The sequence below is a fragment of the Hermetia illucens genome, chromosome 4, assembly GCF_905115235.1.
Source record: "Hermetia illucens chromosome 4, iHerIll2.2.curated.20191125, whole genome shotgun sequence".
NCBI lineage: Eukaryota > Metazoa > Arthropoda > Insecta > Diptera > Stratiomyidae > Hermetia > Hermetia illucens.
The window spans coordinates 38,420,526-38,437,989 of NC_051852.1; the positions used below are offsets into that span (position 1 = coordinate 38,420,526).

Below are 17,464 nucleotides of genomic sequence, written 5' to 3' on the forward strand. Positions count from 1 at the left end.
ATCACGAACTCCGTCGAGTGGAGAAGCGACTTCACAGACGGAAAAAGTAAGCCTGGGAGAACCAACAGGTCTATGAACTCGAAAATTATAGGGCGCAACCGCATCAGGCGTGGAAGTTTTATCAACAAGTCAGCAGAATGAATCCTTACACACCTCGATGTTCATCCTGTCGAGACAAAGAGAGAAATCTGATTTCCGACAGAATGGGCATATTGGAGCAATGGGATGAGTACTTTGATGAACTACGAGTTGGAGGTCCCGCTAACTGAAGACGACGGACAGATACTGCCATCATCCAGTATAGATGAAATCAACCAACCAATTACACCAAGTGGTTCATCAACTTGTGCTCAAGGTGTGGGACAGCGAATCAATGCCTGACGACTAGCAAAGAGGCATTATCTGCCTCATACATAAAAAGGGAAATATCACGCAGTGTAGCAATTATAGAAGTGTCACGTTGCTGAGTACCATCTATAAGATATTCTCCGCTATCTTGCTGGGCCGGATAGCCCCATACGCCCAGAACATCATTGGGCCATACCAAAGAGGCTTCACTTCAGGCAAATCAGCAGCAAATCAGATTTTCTCTCTGCGACAAGCGATGGAAAAACTGTTGGAATATGGACATCATTTGCACCATCTATTCATCGACTTTAAAGCCGCCTATGATAGCATACCCAGGGTAAAACTGTACATGGCCATGAGAGAATTCGATATCCCGACGAAATTGATAAGACTAACTAGGCTGACCATGACCAATGTACGAGGCCAGATAAAAGCAGCAGGATCACTCTCAAGACCATTCGACATCAACAACGGTCTACGATAAAGGGATGCCCTATCTTGTATCCTATTTAACCTGGCCCTCGAGAAAGTGACCCGTGATGCTGAGGTAAATACAAGAGGTACGATCTTCTTTAAGTCCACCCAACTACTGGCCTATGCTGACGATATCGACATCATGGGAAGAGCGACCCGAGACGTACAAACTGCCTTCATCCAGATCGAACATTGTAATCGGAAGGGATTCTTCCAGGCAAACTATTTTAACGGCTGTATATAGAAGGGGAATGAAAGTGGAATGACTCCCAACGATGGACATGCAGACAATCTAGTCATGCTAAAAATTGGCCAGTTTGCCGATAGAGTATGGAACTTTTTACGAGTGATCAACAGTTAACGCCTCCGAAACAGTCCACTGTAAACGCTAGAATTACTGGACTGGACTCATTGAGCACTCCCCAGTTTATTTGGAATAGAAATTTAACTAGTACGAACAGTCAAATATGTAGGAATGTGTATGGACCTCAAGTTAAAGTGGAAACACCATTATCAGAAACAATATAAGAAATCCTGCTGATTGCTCCGTGGCAATAGATTGGTAAGACCGAGGGACTTTCGCCACAATAAGTTTATCATATGTGCGCATCCATAATAAAACTAAGTTCTTTTGACGGAGTTAAAGCCTGATTCGAAGATAGCATAAACTACGTCTAAGGAATCTAAAACTGTTGCTGCAAGGAGGTGTGCTTTCGCCACTTCTGTGGAGTATGCTAATCGGCTCACTACTATGCAAACTACAAAATTTTCCAATACACGCTCAAGCTTATGCTGATAACGTGGCTGTACTTGCTGCTCATGGGGATCTCGGAACGGTGTGTAGGAATATACAAAGTGCCGTTGATCTGATAGACAGTTCAGACATGACCTTTCAGTTAATCCAAATAAAACCACAATGGTATTATTCACAATAAGGAGAAAACTGGATGGACTTTTCCTCCCTGAGATGAGGGGTACTACCCTTCAACTCTCCGAAGAAGTGAAATATCTGGGAGTCACTCTAGATAAAAAACTTCTTTGGAACAAACATGTAGAAGTGAAGATGAAACGAGTTCTCACAGCTGATGGGCTGTGCAGACGGACTTTTGCTTCGACATGGGGACTCAGGCCTGGTAATGTCTGTTTGTTTATGCATCTGTAGTGTGGTGGGTTAAGGTGAGAAGGTGAGAGAGTTTTCACCGTAAACTAACTGCACTGCAAAGAACTGTGTGTCTGGGTATCATTGGTACACTACTCAATGCAGCCCCTGGATGTATTTATTCAAAGTATTGCAATGAGAGCAGCTCATACACTAATTCGATTAGATCTATGAGGAAACAACGGATGTGGGGGGCACAAAGCATTGAAAGAGTTACTGGGAGGAGTGAATCTGATTCCCGTGTCCCCATACATCTGTTTAGTAGAAGATATGAAGTTACCCTGAAGAGAACTGAGAACCCTGAACTTGAGAGAACTGGGAAATCCTAGAGGAATGCGTAGCGGGATATACGGAAGTCTTCTACACCGACCGCTCAAAAACCGAAGAGGGTTGTGGAGCCGGAGTCTACCTCTCGAATAAAAACGAGAAGTGGGCTTTTCCTTTGGGACAATATGCAACGGGTTTTCAAGCCGAAGTTTATGCGATCCTAAGGGTGGCAAACTAGGTGATTGCCGAGCGGTTGAAGGGCAGGCGAATCGCAATCTGCAGTGATAGCCAAGCTGCATTGAAGGCGTTGAGTATTCCTTGGATCACGTTCAGGAATGCAGAAACCGTTTGAACTCTATCTCTAGATTCAATACAGTGGAACTACTCTGGGTACCTGGTCACTGTGGCGTAGAGGGAAATGACATATCGGATGCTTTAGCGAAAGAGGGGTCTATCTCCCCTACGCAGGGACTAAAACCAGCAATTGGCGTATCAGTAGCATTGGCTAAGTCTGTCTTCAAAAACTGGGAGCAAGCTTCCCACAATGACAGGTAGCAGAGCCTAAATGCTGCTCGACACACCAAACAAACAAACTTTTCCTGCCAGAACCGAGCATGCGCACCGCAAAGTTTATCCTGTCGAAAAACAGGCGGACTTGCAGGTGTATTGTGGGCATTCTGACAGGCCATAATTCACAAGCTGAGCATACGTTCAGAATAGGAATTAATCAAGATGATACGTGTCCCTCCTGTAAGCCTAAGCGAAATCCACGGAGCATTTCCTATATGAATGCCTCGCCTATGGACGCATCAGGTATCAGATCTTTGGTACCGATGTTCTCCAGTTGCGACGGGTTGCACATCCACTAACGGAAATCCTGCGATACGTTAACGAATCTGGAATACTCCGTTAGACGGGGGTGACGAGTACAATGAGCCAACATGGCCTGAGTGCTCCACACATACCAATGGGATACTTGAAGGGTAACACAGGATGCTGAAGGCCGTTACAATGGACCAAGGACACTATAATGGAGCGATGCGTATATTCCGACTTCCGGCAGGTGCGTTGAAGGAGTCGAGAGTGCTCGCGGCGTCTGGTCTCAAAAATTCCCCAAAAAACGAAAGACTCGAAATTACAGATGCGTCACTATATTATACAAACCCAACAAACTAACTAGAGGAAAGTGATTACAGTATTAAGAGATACTTCGTTAGTTTGAAGATGTGTTTACTATTTATAATATCTGACGAGAAAGTAATAGTTGATTTATCTGTATCTTCTCTATGCCTAATTATGTTACTTCAATCGTCCCACCCCCAAAAAGCTGTTTTCGCCCAGGATTGAACTGAGGACCTTCCGCGTGTTAGGCGGATGTGATAACCACTACACCACGAAAACTCGATGATGAACGATCTTAGCTACATTTTATAAAATTTTGATATTTACATAAGTCACGCTTGTTCACCCACTTAATCTCAATATCAACTCGCGTTTAATTAAATTCAGCCCACCGTAATCAAGCTTGATTGATATTTATTTATACCTCGCGGCCAACACTTGTCCGAATCTACGAACCCCAAAAATAGCTGCTTATCAACGTGAAATCCGATTATTGGCTTTCGAGATACTTAACTTTGTCAGGCGATATCGTGGGAAAACGAATATGAAATGAAATACAATATCTCGATGTTGACAGTAAAGATAAAATGCAGCTTTCCACAAAAACAAAATACTCCCGTATATACGTAAGAATGTATGGATACACGTTTGTCTCCCAGCTATGTCGGGGTACGTGTTAACAACCACTTTTAATTCGATTATCTGCTAGCCTGCGGTTATTATTTTATATGGAAAATCTCATCGCGAAGTGTTAATTGCACCACGACATGAGTGTAATTACATCTATCTGCTTGGAGGGCGTTTTATTGTCGTTCAAGGATTTTATCGTGGGCGTGCAATGTTCAAATGGAGGACATGTAAGGAATTTCATTAAAGTTAACAATTCAGTGGATCCAGGATATTAAAATCGGAATTGAATCAAATTCGCTTTGTAGCCCATAGTGGGCAATTCATTTTTTTTTAAGTAATCGCTTTTCCCGTTTTCCTGTTTTTTTTGACAAAATTAAATCGATGCAACGCCTACTTCGGGGTGTCTTCAGTGTGGCAACTGAGCACTGCAACTCTAAAAGGTTATCATACGTAAAAATACCAAACACTCAAAATTAGCAAGGATAAATGGATTGCAAAAATAGCTCAAATATTTAATTAATATCAAAGATCAAAGATTACTCAGCATTTGTAAGTGGTTCCGGAATTATAGTAGTTTCGAGCAAAGTATTCGCGTATCTTTCTGGAATATTCAATCTCAACCCTTAGACTCGGTCTAATTCAGACAAAAAAAGTAATATGCGTTGAATGATAGCCACAATAAAGTTAATTGGTTAAAAATGAATGAAGGTTGTGAATACGATTACGGAAATGGAAATATCAGGGTTTTTCATAACCCGAGATTGGGAAGTTTGAGTTCTTTGGGGGGAACCATTCCGAGCGCGGAACTCTTGGCATTCACGTAATAACATTAGTAAAATTTCAATAACTCTTAAAAGTTATAAGGATTATTATTATTCTGTGAATGGAAAGTCGCACCGCGTCCTTGAAGAATTATTGATCATAGTATCTCAAGCAGGCCTATAACCGTCAGGAACTTTAGTATGTTCCCTACTTCCAGATCTTTCAGCTTTGCATCTGGTAGTAAGTGTTCTCCCAGATGCCTCGACCTACTTTGCACAAGTGCCGGACACTGTCCCAGGACGTGTATAGAGGTTTCGTCTTCCTCCTCAGAAAACCTGCAGGCAGTGTTCGTAGATATCCCTAGCTTCCCTAGGTGATAGTTCAGCCAACAATGACCAGTGAGAATTCCCACTATGATTCGGAGGTTCTTTTTGGTGCGGTTTAAGCAATCCTTTGTGCATATGGGTTCGTATCCCCGAATAAGCACCCTGGACTGCTCCATCCCAGTATGGTTCCCTCAACCGTTCCTTTTCATTTCTTAGATTCATGGCCATGAAACCGTTTCCGATTCCACAGAAGGGTTCTGGCCCATGTAAAGGCGTCCCTGCTCCCTTCTTGGCTAGTTCCTCCGCTGCCTGGTAGCCTTCCAAACCAGCATGGCCTGGAACCCAAAGTATCCAGACCTTGTTGGCCGAGCCGAGTATATTCAGTCTCTCAAGGTATTCCCATACCAGTTTAGAGTTCACCTGATTGGACCTAAGTGCCTTGATCGCTACTTGGCTGTCGGTGAGAATAGCTACGTTCTGCCCCCTATAGTTCATTTGCAGATTAAAGGAGGCACATTTGTCTATGGTGTATATTTCCGCCTGGAATATGCTAGTGTACCTACCCATTGGCTCAAAGCACATTTTCCTTCGACCAATGACACCGGCACCCGCTCCCTCTGCTGTGAGAGATTCGTCAGTGTACCAAATAATCAGTTGCTGGTTTAAGCCGTATGTCGCAGCCACGCTCTCCCAGTTTGCCTTGTTTCTCCAACGTGTTTCAAACTTCTTATACAAGTGAAACCTCGTTGTCATGTTATCTCTTGCTATCAGTAATTCAGGATACCGCCTAGAAAGAATATCGATCGAAAATAGTTCTAAAATGAAATGGTTGACGCGTTTTAAGGCAGAATCTAGTAGCAAATATTTTTAGTGAAACAATCTTAACTGATTTTGCTTAGGGATTGAGGAAATGTAAGTCCGCATCCACTTGATGTTGGACCGGACCAAATGAAGAGCAACCTGCTCCCACTCTTTATGGTCCACGGACTCCTCTTTTTGGACTACTCATTGGATTTGACGGGTTGGTCGATAGGACTGACCGACAATGCATGTCTCATAAAGATCGTCATCATCATCATCTTCGTCAACGGCGCAACAACCGGTCTAGGCCTGCCTTAATAAGGAACTCGAGACATCCCGGTTTTGCTCCGAGGTCCACCAATTCGATATCCCTAAAAGCTGTCTGACGTCCTGACCTACGCCATCGCTCCATCTTAGGCAGGGTCTGCCTCGTCTTCTTTTTCTACCATAGATATTGCCCTTCTAGACTTTCCGGGTGGGATCATCCTAATCCATACGGATTAAGTGACCCGCCCACCGTAACCTATTGAGCCGGATTTTATCCACAACCGGACGATCATGGTATCGCTCATAGATTTCGTCATTGTGTAGGCAACGGAATCGTTCATCCGCATGTAGGGATCTGGATGAAGGCAGTTTGTACGTCTTGGGTGGTTCTTCCCATGATGTCGATATCGTCAGCATAGGCCAGTAGTTGGGTGGACTTAAAGAGGATCGTACCTCTTGCATTTACCTCAGCATCACGGATCACTTTCTCGAGGGCCAGGTTAAAGAGGACACATGATAGGGCATCCCCTTGTCGTAGACCGTTGTTGATGTCGAATGGTCTTAAGAGTGATCCTGCTGCTTTTAACTGGCCTCGCACATTGGTCAGGGTCAGCTTAGTCCGTCTTATCAATTACGTTGGGATATCGGATTCTCTCACGGCCGTGTACAGTTTTACCCTGGCTATGCTATCATAGGCGGCTTTAAAGTCGATGAATAGATGGTCCAACTGGTGTCTATATTCCAAAACTTTTTCCATCGCTTGCCGCACAGAGAAAATCTGATCTGTTGCTGATTTGCCTGGAGTGAAGCCTCTTTGTGTATGGGCCAATGATGTTCTGGGCGTATGGGGCTATCCGACCTAGCAAGATAGTGGAGAATATCTTATAGATGGTACTCAGCAACGTGATACCTCTATAATTGTTGGACTGTGTGATATCTCCCTTTTTATGTATGAGACAGATAATGTCTCGTTGCCAATCGTCAGGCATTGATTCGCTGTCCCATACCTTGAGCACAAGTTGATGAACCACTTGGTGTAACTGGTCGCCTCCATATTTTACCAATTCGGCTGTAGTTCCATCGGCTCCTGGCGACTTATGATTTTTTAGCCGATGAATTGCACGGACTGTTTCTCCTAAACTTGGTGGTGGCAGTATTTGTCCGTCGTCTTCAGTTGGCGGGACCTCCAACTCGCCGATGTTCTGGTTGTTCAGTAGCTCATCAAAGTACTCAACCCATCGCTCTAATATGCCCATTCTGTCGGAAATCAGATTTCCCTCTTTGTCTCGGCAGGATGAGCATCGAGGTGTATAAGGCTTCATCCTGCTGACTTGTTGGTAAAACTTCCGCGCCTGGTGCGGTTGCTCCCTGTACTGTTCTAGTTCACAGACTTGTTGATTCTCCCAGGCTTCCCTTTCCATCTGTGAAGCCGCTTCTCCGCTCGACGGAGTTCGTGATAAGTCTCTGCGCGTGCCATTGCTTGCACCATTCCGAACTTTAGCTTTCGGATTGTGGAGTAAAGCAAATTAAACCAGCGCAAGAGTTTAAAATGAGGGTCCGAATAAAATAAATTATGTTAAAAGTAAGGTACAGTAAAATATTATTTACACAATAGAAGTAGTTGTTGCAGCATGCGGTGTAAATTTAAGGTATTTGGTAGGCAGACTTGTCTGCTGCCCGCTGCCCTCGCGGTTATGCGTTGAATTTGATATATAGGGTTGGGTAAAAGGAAATGTGGTATTTTGTCAGTAAATGGCGGAATTTAAACATATCTTGAGTTGTACTTATCGCTTCGGATCATACTATACGGCGATTTGAAGACGACAAGCTGTGTCTCTTTGACAGTGTTGTGATCGTACATTTCAGTGTCAAGTTATAGCGCGTCAAAGATGGAGTCCATCAAGCACGAAATTCGTTATATTTTACGTTTTTACTACCTGAGAGGTAAAAATGCAACGAAGGCCGCCACAAACATTTGTGAAGTTTCTGGGTCCGATACTGTAACGATTCGCACAGCACAGCCTTGGTTTGATCGATTTTGTTCTGGTGTAGTGGATGTCAAAGATACACCACGTACTGGTAGGCCAATCGTCGTAGAAACCAATAAAATCGTCGAAATCATGCAAGTAGACCGGCATGTGAGCATTCGCTCGCTTGGCCAGGAACTGGGTAAGGACCATAAAACCGTTTGGAACCATTTACACAAGATTGGTTCCCAAAAAAAGGTAGATGTTTGGGTGCCACACGAGTTGACGGAAAAAAATCTCTTGGACCGAATCAACGCTTGCGATGCACTGCTGAACCGGAACGAATTCGACCCATTTTTGAAGCGGATGGTGACTGGTGATGAAAAGTGGATCACGTACGAACATCTCAAGCGAAAAAGATCGTGGTCGAAGCGCGACGAGCCGGCCCAAACCATCGCCAAGCCCGGATTAACGGCCAGGAAGGTTTTGGTGGGATTGGAATCATCCTCTATGAACTGCTCAACTACGGCCAAACCCTCAATTTGACCCTCTGCTGTGAGCACCTCGACCGTTTGAAGCAGGCGATTGACCAGAAGTGGCCAGAACTGGTCAATAGGAATAGTGTTGTGTTCCGCTAGGACAACGCTCGGCCTCACACATCTTTGATGATTCGCCAGAAGCTACGGAAGCTTGGATGGGGTATCCTATCGTACCCACCGCATAGTTCGGACCTGGCACCAAGTGATTACCATCTCCTCCGGTCCATGTAAAACGCTCTTGGTGCTACTAAGTTGGCCTCAAAAGAGCCTTGCGAAAACTGGCTGTCTGAGTTTTTTGCAAATAAGGAGGGGGAATAGTGAAGTTGCCTTCTAAATGGGAACAAGTTTGCGAACAAAACGGCGCATATTTGACTTAAATCGAATAATTCTAAGTATGTTAAATAAAACGTCAAATTTTGATCACAAATACGACATTCCTTTTTCCCCAACCCAATATTTGTGACTTATATACGCATTTGCGATTAATCTCCATGCATCATCTTCATCAACGATGCAACAATCCGATCTAGGCATGCCTTAATAATGGAAATGACTCAGTAAGTCACGTAAACTATATGGCGAGCCTACGTTGCCCAAAAGACAAATGTTCCTCAATAGGTGACACGACCCCAATCGGAATAACGCAAACAAGTCCTATAAGGGATATTCTTTGGAGCTAAATGATTATATTAGCGAAGTCCCAGTAGTGTTGAACGTAAAAATTCAAGCACCGGAAAGAAGGCCATACGCAGCAGTCGTCATGAATGTCAGTTGCCTCGCTGCTGTGAGCTTATCGCTTTCAAAGCGTTTAATGTGATGCTAGTGAAACTGAAGCACAGTCCGACCGTGTGAGACCGTCGGCTCTACTCATTAAGCCGACGGAAGGCAAGACATTTACGAAAGTCCTTAGTGAAATCCGCTAGAGGATGGAACCCGAAGACAACGAAGCAGCGCTGTCTTCCATACGGAAAACGAGGTGTGGCGGAATTCTCGTCGAACTGGAACCGAAGACGACTAGCAAGAGGGTTATTGAGGGAGAAGGCTCTTGCTTCCAGCCTAAAGCCCATGTACTCTCTAGAAATCCGGGACCTTAACTGCCTCACACTCAAGTGGACGAGGCGATAAAACGTGAATGTCCAGAGGTAACCAATGCGCGGATCGGGCCAAAAACTCACCGTGCTGGAAGCCCCGAGCAATATGCGAGGAAACTAATTGGCAGCGGGAGAATCAAAATTGAATGTGTAGTATGCAGGATACGAATGCGGAAAGTCCCCAACAAGTACTACAAGTGTCTGGACTATGCATACAAGTCAGCAGCTTGCAAAGGACCGGGCTTGAGGACAGCATGCCGGAGATGCGGCCAAGTAGGTCACCAAGTGAAGACCTGCAATGAAAGCGGAAGTTGCGTTTGTCTGCATCCGATGTTTAGGGATAATGTTTTTTAGCGTTTACCTGACGCGGAACGAGACGATGCCGGACTTTCTCTGGAGGACGTCGTTTCGAGCACGGAGGGACGAACCCTAGTAGGCGGTGATTTTAATGCTAGGATCCTTGAATGGGTCATGCCTCAGTCAGACTCCAGAAGGGAATGGATTCTGGAAATGCCGACGAGAACCGGATTCGTAGTTCTAAACACCGGATCCACGCCAACATTTCGGTGCCCAGGCTACGAATGACCTGACATCAGTTTTGCGTCGGAATCTCTAGCACCATCGGCACCATGGACGGCAAAAATTGCCGACCTACGGAGGGAGTGTCATAAGTTCTGCCGTTTAGCACAATGTTTGCACGCCAACGAGGAGGCATGCACCGTAACGGCACAGTATAGATGAGCAAAAAGAAGACTTTGCAGCGCGATACATAAAAGTAAAACTCGTGGCTGTCAGAACTTGGTCAACGAGGTGAATGAGGACCCGTCAGGCTATAAGCTTGTCACCTGGAAAATCGGGGCTCTGTGCAAGCTCTGCATACTAAGTATCGACCATATGAACCGAATTGTACGGGCATTGCTCCCCAACCATCTTGAACGGGTTGATGTCAATAGCGCGGAAAGAGTCGCAGATTGCCTTCTTTTCACAATGAGAAGAAGCAGTTCCCAAACAAGGAGGCACCAGGTCCTACTGGCACCCCGGCTGAGGTATGACATACTGGTATTCCAACAACGGCCAGACCTGCTGCTTGAGGCGTTCAACGCTTGCTTGAAGGAGGACATTTTTCCTTGTCGCTGGAAATTGACCAGACTAGCGCTGATCAGCAAGGGTAAAGGAAACCTAGAGCTCCCGTTTGGATACCAACCGCCGTGTGTGCTTGACACGGGCGGGAAAGTGCTCGAGAAGCTCATCAGGAGAGACTCGCTTAAGCGATCCGTGCTGCCGGACACTTACCCCAAGGCAGTTCGGGTTCAAAACAGGAGAATCCACAGTGGATGCTATTATTAACGTCGTAGATGCGGTTCATCTAGCCGAGGCACACAGCCGCCGATCTCGGCGGATGGTGCTCCTCATAACGCTCGATGTCAGAAATGCATTCAATTCCGTAAGATGGACAGATATGCTAGGCACACTAGAGAACTCCTTTCACGTGCCAAGCTATCTCTTGTGAATGTTGAGGGATTATCTGAAAGACCTCTTCCTGCTCTATGAGACGCTAGAGAGTCAGAAGAGGATGGAAATCACATCAGGAGCAGCACAAGGCGCCATCCTAGGGCCGGACCCCTGGAACACTTCCTACGATAGTCTGCTGAGACTCGATATGTCCGAAGAGTCGCGCCCAGTCCGTTAGGCAGACGTTCCGGCATTTGTTGCCGGACGCACTGTTAAACAGCCGAAAAGCAGACTTGGCATATTGATGCGACGGTAAGCGGATGGATGACTGCTCACGATTTCAGCCTTGCCCTGGAAAAACCGAAGTAGTCATCTTGACCAGAAGGAGAATCCCGACCTTGCGTCCCATATCGATCGGCGAGTTGACTATAGAGTCAAAACCAGCGGTTAAATACCTTGTTTTAATGCTCGGCTCGATGTGCTCCTTCCAGCAAATCAAAGCAACAGCGGACTGGGCCTGAGTCTCCGCCTTGAGTCGGCTAATGGCAAATGTTGGGGACCCTATATCTACTAGAAGACGTCTCCTTATGGGAGCAACGCAGTCGGTTCTGCTTTCTGGGGCGGAGGAATGGGCTGATGTCGTTGACAAGGAGGTGCATCGTGAGTGCATAGCTCAAGTGCAGAGACGGGGCTTTGCGAGTGGCGTCTGCTTATCGCACCGTCTCCGAACCAGCTGTGATGGCGATCGCGGGAGTGATCCCCGTTACCCTCCTTGCCAAGGAGTGCACAACTATCTACCGCCGTAAGGGCGAGAACTTAAGAGAGGTGGTTGCATGGAGGCTTTCAATCTTACCTGCACAGGATTTGGAAAGCGCGATCTCCTGATTGTGTGTTCTGCAATGGAGTGGCGGACGGCGCTGAACACACTTTTTCCCTTGCGAGAGGTGGGACGGCTTTCGTCAACAGCTATATGCAGACACAGGAGAACTCTTTCCAGAGAACATTGTCAGAGAGATGCTGAAAAGCGCTGGCAGCTGGAATTGTGTTGCGCATTATGGTCGGGCTCTTCTTATTGCGAAGAAGAACTCGACCGGCGGAGGGACCGGATGGTAAGGAATTTCCTGAACTAACAACTCCTCCCTTCCCCTCGCGTTGGTGAAAGGGATTCCCTGATTTGAAGGCTCCCCCCGAAGTAATGTGCCAAACGGTTCCAGGCTAGTTCTCTGATGACAGGGAGGTGTTTAGTTGGTAGTACGACAACATACTGTCGCGGGAGTCCAACACTCTATGTGTAAACGCATTCACCTACTTTACTCCCACAAAACAAAATAAAAAAAAGGTACCAACTCCTATGTTCAAATTGGCCGATTGCGAACATTATTTTTAAGGTGTTATGTGAAATAACATTCAGCCGGATAGCTGAGTGGTTAGAGCGCAAGGCTGTCGTACGGAAGGTCGCGGTTCAAATCTCACTGGTGGCAGTGGAATTTGTACCGTGACTTGACGTCGGATACCAGTCGACTCAGCTGTGAATGAGTACCTGAGTCAAATCAGGGTAATAATCTCGGGCGAGCGCAATGCTGACCACATTGCCTCCTAGTGTACCGTAACGGTCTTGAATGAAGTGCTCTAACACACTTCAAGGCCCTGATCCAACATGGATTGTAGCGCCAACGATTATTATTATTATCTTGAAAACAAGCGACTGCTTTGACCTATTATAACTTTGTAGTAGTGTGATTTCCACCAAACCTGGTAGGATCATGCTCTATGTTAGTATTATAGTATTATTATTTGAACAGATATCGGTATGATTTGGTGCCAATCACTATAATCACCTCCGAGAAAAATGCGTGTGACAGACAGGCAGACAGATATATTCAGATAAATCTCAACCATTGTGAGGCACACGATCTTTTGAGAAAGTCAGTCCAAGAGCTCGATGTGAATGTGGCGATTACTAGCAAACCATACAGAGGAAAAGATAACACGGTATGAGCCACCGACAAAAGTCGAAAGTGCGCAATTTGGACGACAGAACGATACCTATTTGAATTAACCGCAACGCCTGGTAATGGTTTAGTGAGGGCCAAAATGAACGGTATTCATGTCTATAGTTGCTACGCTCCGCCAAGTGCAACAAGCGTGGAATATGAGCGATTGTATTTTTGTAATAGACAAACATCTAGAGGATGTTATCTGGGCATGCTAGATATCGTTTAGGCCGATCAAGGATAGGTCACATGGATTAGATTTGGCTGAGGCTGTACTGGTCAGCAGCCGTAAACTGAAAGAAATTTTACGGTTTCATGTGCGACAGAGTTCAAACCTTTCATCATATACTCCGGCGTTATGCTGGATCATCTATTGACCTTCAAGGAACACTTGAGCTGCGCGGGGGAGAAAGCAACGAAAGTTGTAGCTGCGTTAACTGGCATGATGCCCAATATTGGGAGATCCAAACCACCGAGGAGGCTGCTGCTAGCCAGAGTGTGTTCATCCATTTTATTGTATGCAGCACCCGTTTAGACAAAAGCCCTTAATGTTCAAGCGTATAGGAAAAAATTGAGCCCGTTAAAAGTCGCTAGCGCATTCCAAATAACGTCAGACGAAGCGGTTTTCGTAATCGCGGCAATGGTGCCCATTGATATTTTGGCTGAGGAGATCCGAACACTATACAATTGGAAAGCCCGTAGTGACCATAATACCGAGGATCGACGGAGAGAAAAAAGGGCGGGCACACGCAATCCTCTCAGGGGGAGCTGCACGTCCAGGCTGATTCCAAATATCCAGCTTTGGATTATGCGTAGCCATGGAGATGTTCACTATCACTTGATCCAGTTTCTCACTGGCGGTTGTGGATATCGCAGATATTAACATAGTTTTGGATATGACGATTCTTCCTTCTGTCCCAAGTGTATAAACGAATACGAGGACCGGGAGCACATACTTTTCGTATGTGCGAGATTCGCAAATGACTGGGAACAGCTTCAATCTCTCTTGACAAGACCCTTACAAATGGAGACGATCATTCTGCAAATGCTCAAATCCCAAGAAGTGTAGAATACAGTTAGTGGCACCATAAGCTGTATTCAGGAGGAGCCTCCAAGGTTAAAGCGCTTAGCAAAAAGCGGCAGGGAGGGAACAATTTTCACCGTAGAAGTAAGCCGGTAGGGCTTTAATCCGGCCCACGATGTAATGTCTCTAGATAGTTCCGTAGGACATAGCCAGAGAGGAAAGGTAGTTTTAATTGATTAAGGTTCCACACTGTGGCTTTCGATATTTTTCCACCTCTATAAAAAAACAGGACAGACGGACAGACAAACAGACAATAAACCGATTTTTAATAAAAATCCACAAAACCTTTTAATACCAGAAGCGCTGCGCCTCCAGTTTCCAACCTGTTCAGATTGATTGCAAAACACTGTAGCAAATCTGCAATATTTCCTAAAATGACGGTTTAGTCCATAGATTTAACTTGGGAATATTCAAAGTAAATTCAAAATTTCGGACAATCTCATCAAAATGTATGCAATTTTGAACCGAAGTTGTAACAGTTAATACTCCACTGGGCAAATTTTAAGATGGTTTTTCTTTAACTTTCACTTTTCTAAAATCTGTTGTGCTCTAACTCTGTAAGTCCAACACTACATATATACATACATGCCACTAATCATATCTACATTAACAGAGCTAGGGACACCGAAAAAGTATTAATTAGTTGATCCCTCATTCGAAACTGATATAATTTTGAGTTAAATTAGAAACTTGCCACCATTGGACGCTATTGAAACAGATATGTGCTTCAATAAAAATCACGAACTAATGAAGAAAGGCAATGTTAGCTTTCAAAGGTAGAAAAGATACATTAGCTACTGAACATAAATACAAATCTCAAATTTGAAAGTGAACCAATCCTCTTGTATGAAACAACTAATAAACATGTTGCGGTGGCCGCGGACCAGTACTGATCCGGTTTTTCACCTCATGAGAGACTTCTTCAGTTTGCTGTGGTTACATGGTAATGAAGCAATGATTGAGTTTGAATAAATCTTTATTAAATGGATTCATTTCCAAATCGCGGATACTTGGGTTATAAGATACCCATCGAGTTTTCGTGGTGTAGTGGTTATCACATCCGCCTAACACGCGGAAGGTCCCCGGTTCGATCCCGGGCGAAAACAGTATTTTAGATAATAATAGATACTTACGTAACTCCTTATTTCGAATATCAAGGAAGACACACTGAAAAGAAAAAACAAATATCACACATTACTCAATTTCCTCCAGTGGTAATTGGTGAGTGATAATTTTCTAGACACTATTTTTTAGTATAAATATTACCATTCGTGATGTTTTTATCTAGGTTATAAATGTTACTTAGTTTCCTAGTCAATAATAAATGTACATAAGACAGGATCTTAGAATCATCATCATCAACGACGCAACAAGCGGTATTCGGTCTAGGCTTGCCTTAAAAAGAAACTCCAGTCATCCCGGTTGCACAGAGGTTCACCAATTCGATATTCCTAAAAGCTGTCTGGCGCCCTGACCTACGCCATCGCTCATTCTCAGGCAGGATCTGCCTCTTTTTTTTCTACCATAGATATTACCCTTATAGACTTTCCGAGCTGGACCATCCTCATCCATACGGATTAAGTGACTCGCCCACCGTAACCTGTCGAGGCAGATTTTATCCACTACCAGACAGTCGTGGTATCGCTCATAGATTTCGTCGTTATGTAGGCTTTGAGAATAGGTTCCATCAAAGAACCGACATCAAAATCAACGAGTCTAAAGCTTCGAACCCCGCCACATACAAATAATTTTATATCGCCGAAATCTGGAAGTTTATCAAAATAAATCTTTGGGTGTTCATGGCCTAAATCTTTCTCTTTTTGACAAGGTTCGTATGCAATTTTACACCCGAAAGAATTTTTGAAAGGTTTTTAAACATATTTTTGAGAAACGTGATTACCCTTTTGAGCTTATAACCGCTTATTCGCTGCTAATTTGTATTATTGTGTGGCACACGTTAAAAGGGAGCGAGGTAGCACCTGAACAGTGGTCTGACGTAGCTAATTACTACAACTGCGACTCAGAGCTGGAGACCAACAAGTCTTCAAATGTTCGAAAGATGAATGTCCGTCTGTTTTGACTGAATTTTTTTTATCTTAATCGGTTCAACCGATGTCGATGAGCAAAAATACTGTTTTCGCCCGGGATCGAACCGGGGACCTTCCGCGCGTTAGGCGGATGTGATAACCACTACACCACGAAAACTCAATGGTATTGCCAGTACCTTATGTCACCGAGACTTAAAATGTCACACAATAATTTACACTTTCGAATAGTATCCTTTTTATTTCGGATGTTATAAGAGGCCGTACAAAGGTCCCTGTCTTTATGGCATCTCTAGGACTAAATGAGAACAAGGTAAAGACCTAATTCGCTAACCTTAAAATATTGCCAAACAAATTAACGTATTCAAAAGTCGGCCTGACTATTCATACCTAACAAGGGCCCTAAATGATGCTTATATATACGGAGCGGACCCCACTTATAGAGTTCACGTTTTTAATGACAATCAACGGTCCAGTTGAAAAACTGTAATAGAAGCAAAATTGACATACAGCGACAAAAAATTACAAATTTTTATGATTGTCTTGCATACATTAATAGGTAGTGAGGCAGCACCTGACGAGTGGATATGCCATAACCAACTGACCGATCAGAATGGTCTAAAATAATGTTTTCGCCCGGGATCGAACCGGGGACCTTCCGCGTGTTAGGCGGATGTGATAACCACTACACCACGAAAACTCGATAGTGCTACCAACATCTTTTTCCAGCAAACCATAACGTACCAGTTTGATACTACGCATTTGGTATTGCGTTTTCACCTGTTGTTTTTTTCTAATGTGTGAATGCCCGCAAAGTTTGACCACAGATTGAAAGAGGTAAACGCAATGTTTCACCTAGAAACCGACTTCAAACAGAATGTTGATTCCGGTATGGAGTAATGAGAATTTTAATAGTATGGTACTACCCACAAAGGGATACGTCCGATATAAAGGAGAACGATGGTTTTTATCGGCAACTGGAACCGTGATTGTATAATAGATGAGCTTCAAGGCACAGACGCTGCGCTCGGCAAAGAAAACTACATCGCTTGTCTCTGCATGGGGGCAATGGGCGCTTATAATCACAGAAGCGCGGAAAAGTTTGGTGTGCGACATGGCTTTCATAATCCGTTTGC

General features: G+C 44.5%; 4 non-coding genes across 4 annotated transcripts; 1 reads left to right on the forward strand and 3 right to left on the reverse strand.

Moving 5' to 3' along the window:
• Window positions 1-3,576: 3,576 nt before the first annotated feature.
• Trnav-aac lies at window positions 3,577-3,649 on the reverse strand. The gene has a single exon. It is a non-coding gene; the product is annotated as a tRNA-Val (tRNA).
• Window positions 3,650-15,316: 11,667 nt separating this feature from the next.
• On the forward strand, window positions 15,317-15,389 carry Trnav-aac. The gene has a single exon. It is a non-coding gene; the product is annotated as a tRNA-Val (tRNA).
• A 1,026-nt stretch (window positions 15,390-16,415) lies between these two features.
• Window positions 16,416-16,488, reverse strand: Trnav-aac. Its single transcript has one exon. It is a non-coding gene; the product is annotated as a tRNA-Val (tRNA).
• Window positions 16,489-16,955: 467 nt separating this feature from the next.
• Trnav-aac lies at window positions 16,956-17,028 on the reverse strand. The gene has a single exon. It is a non-coding gene; the product is annotated as a tRNA-Val (tRNA).
• Between the last annotated feature and the right edge of the window lie 436 nt (window positions 17,029-17,464).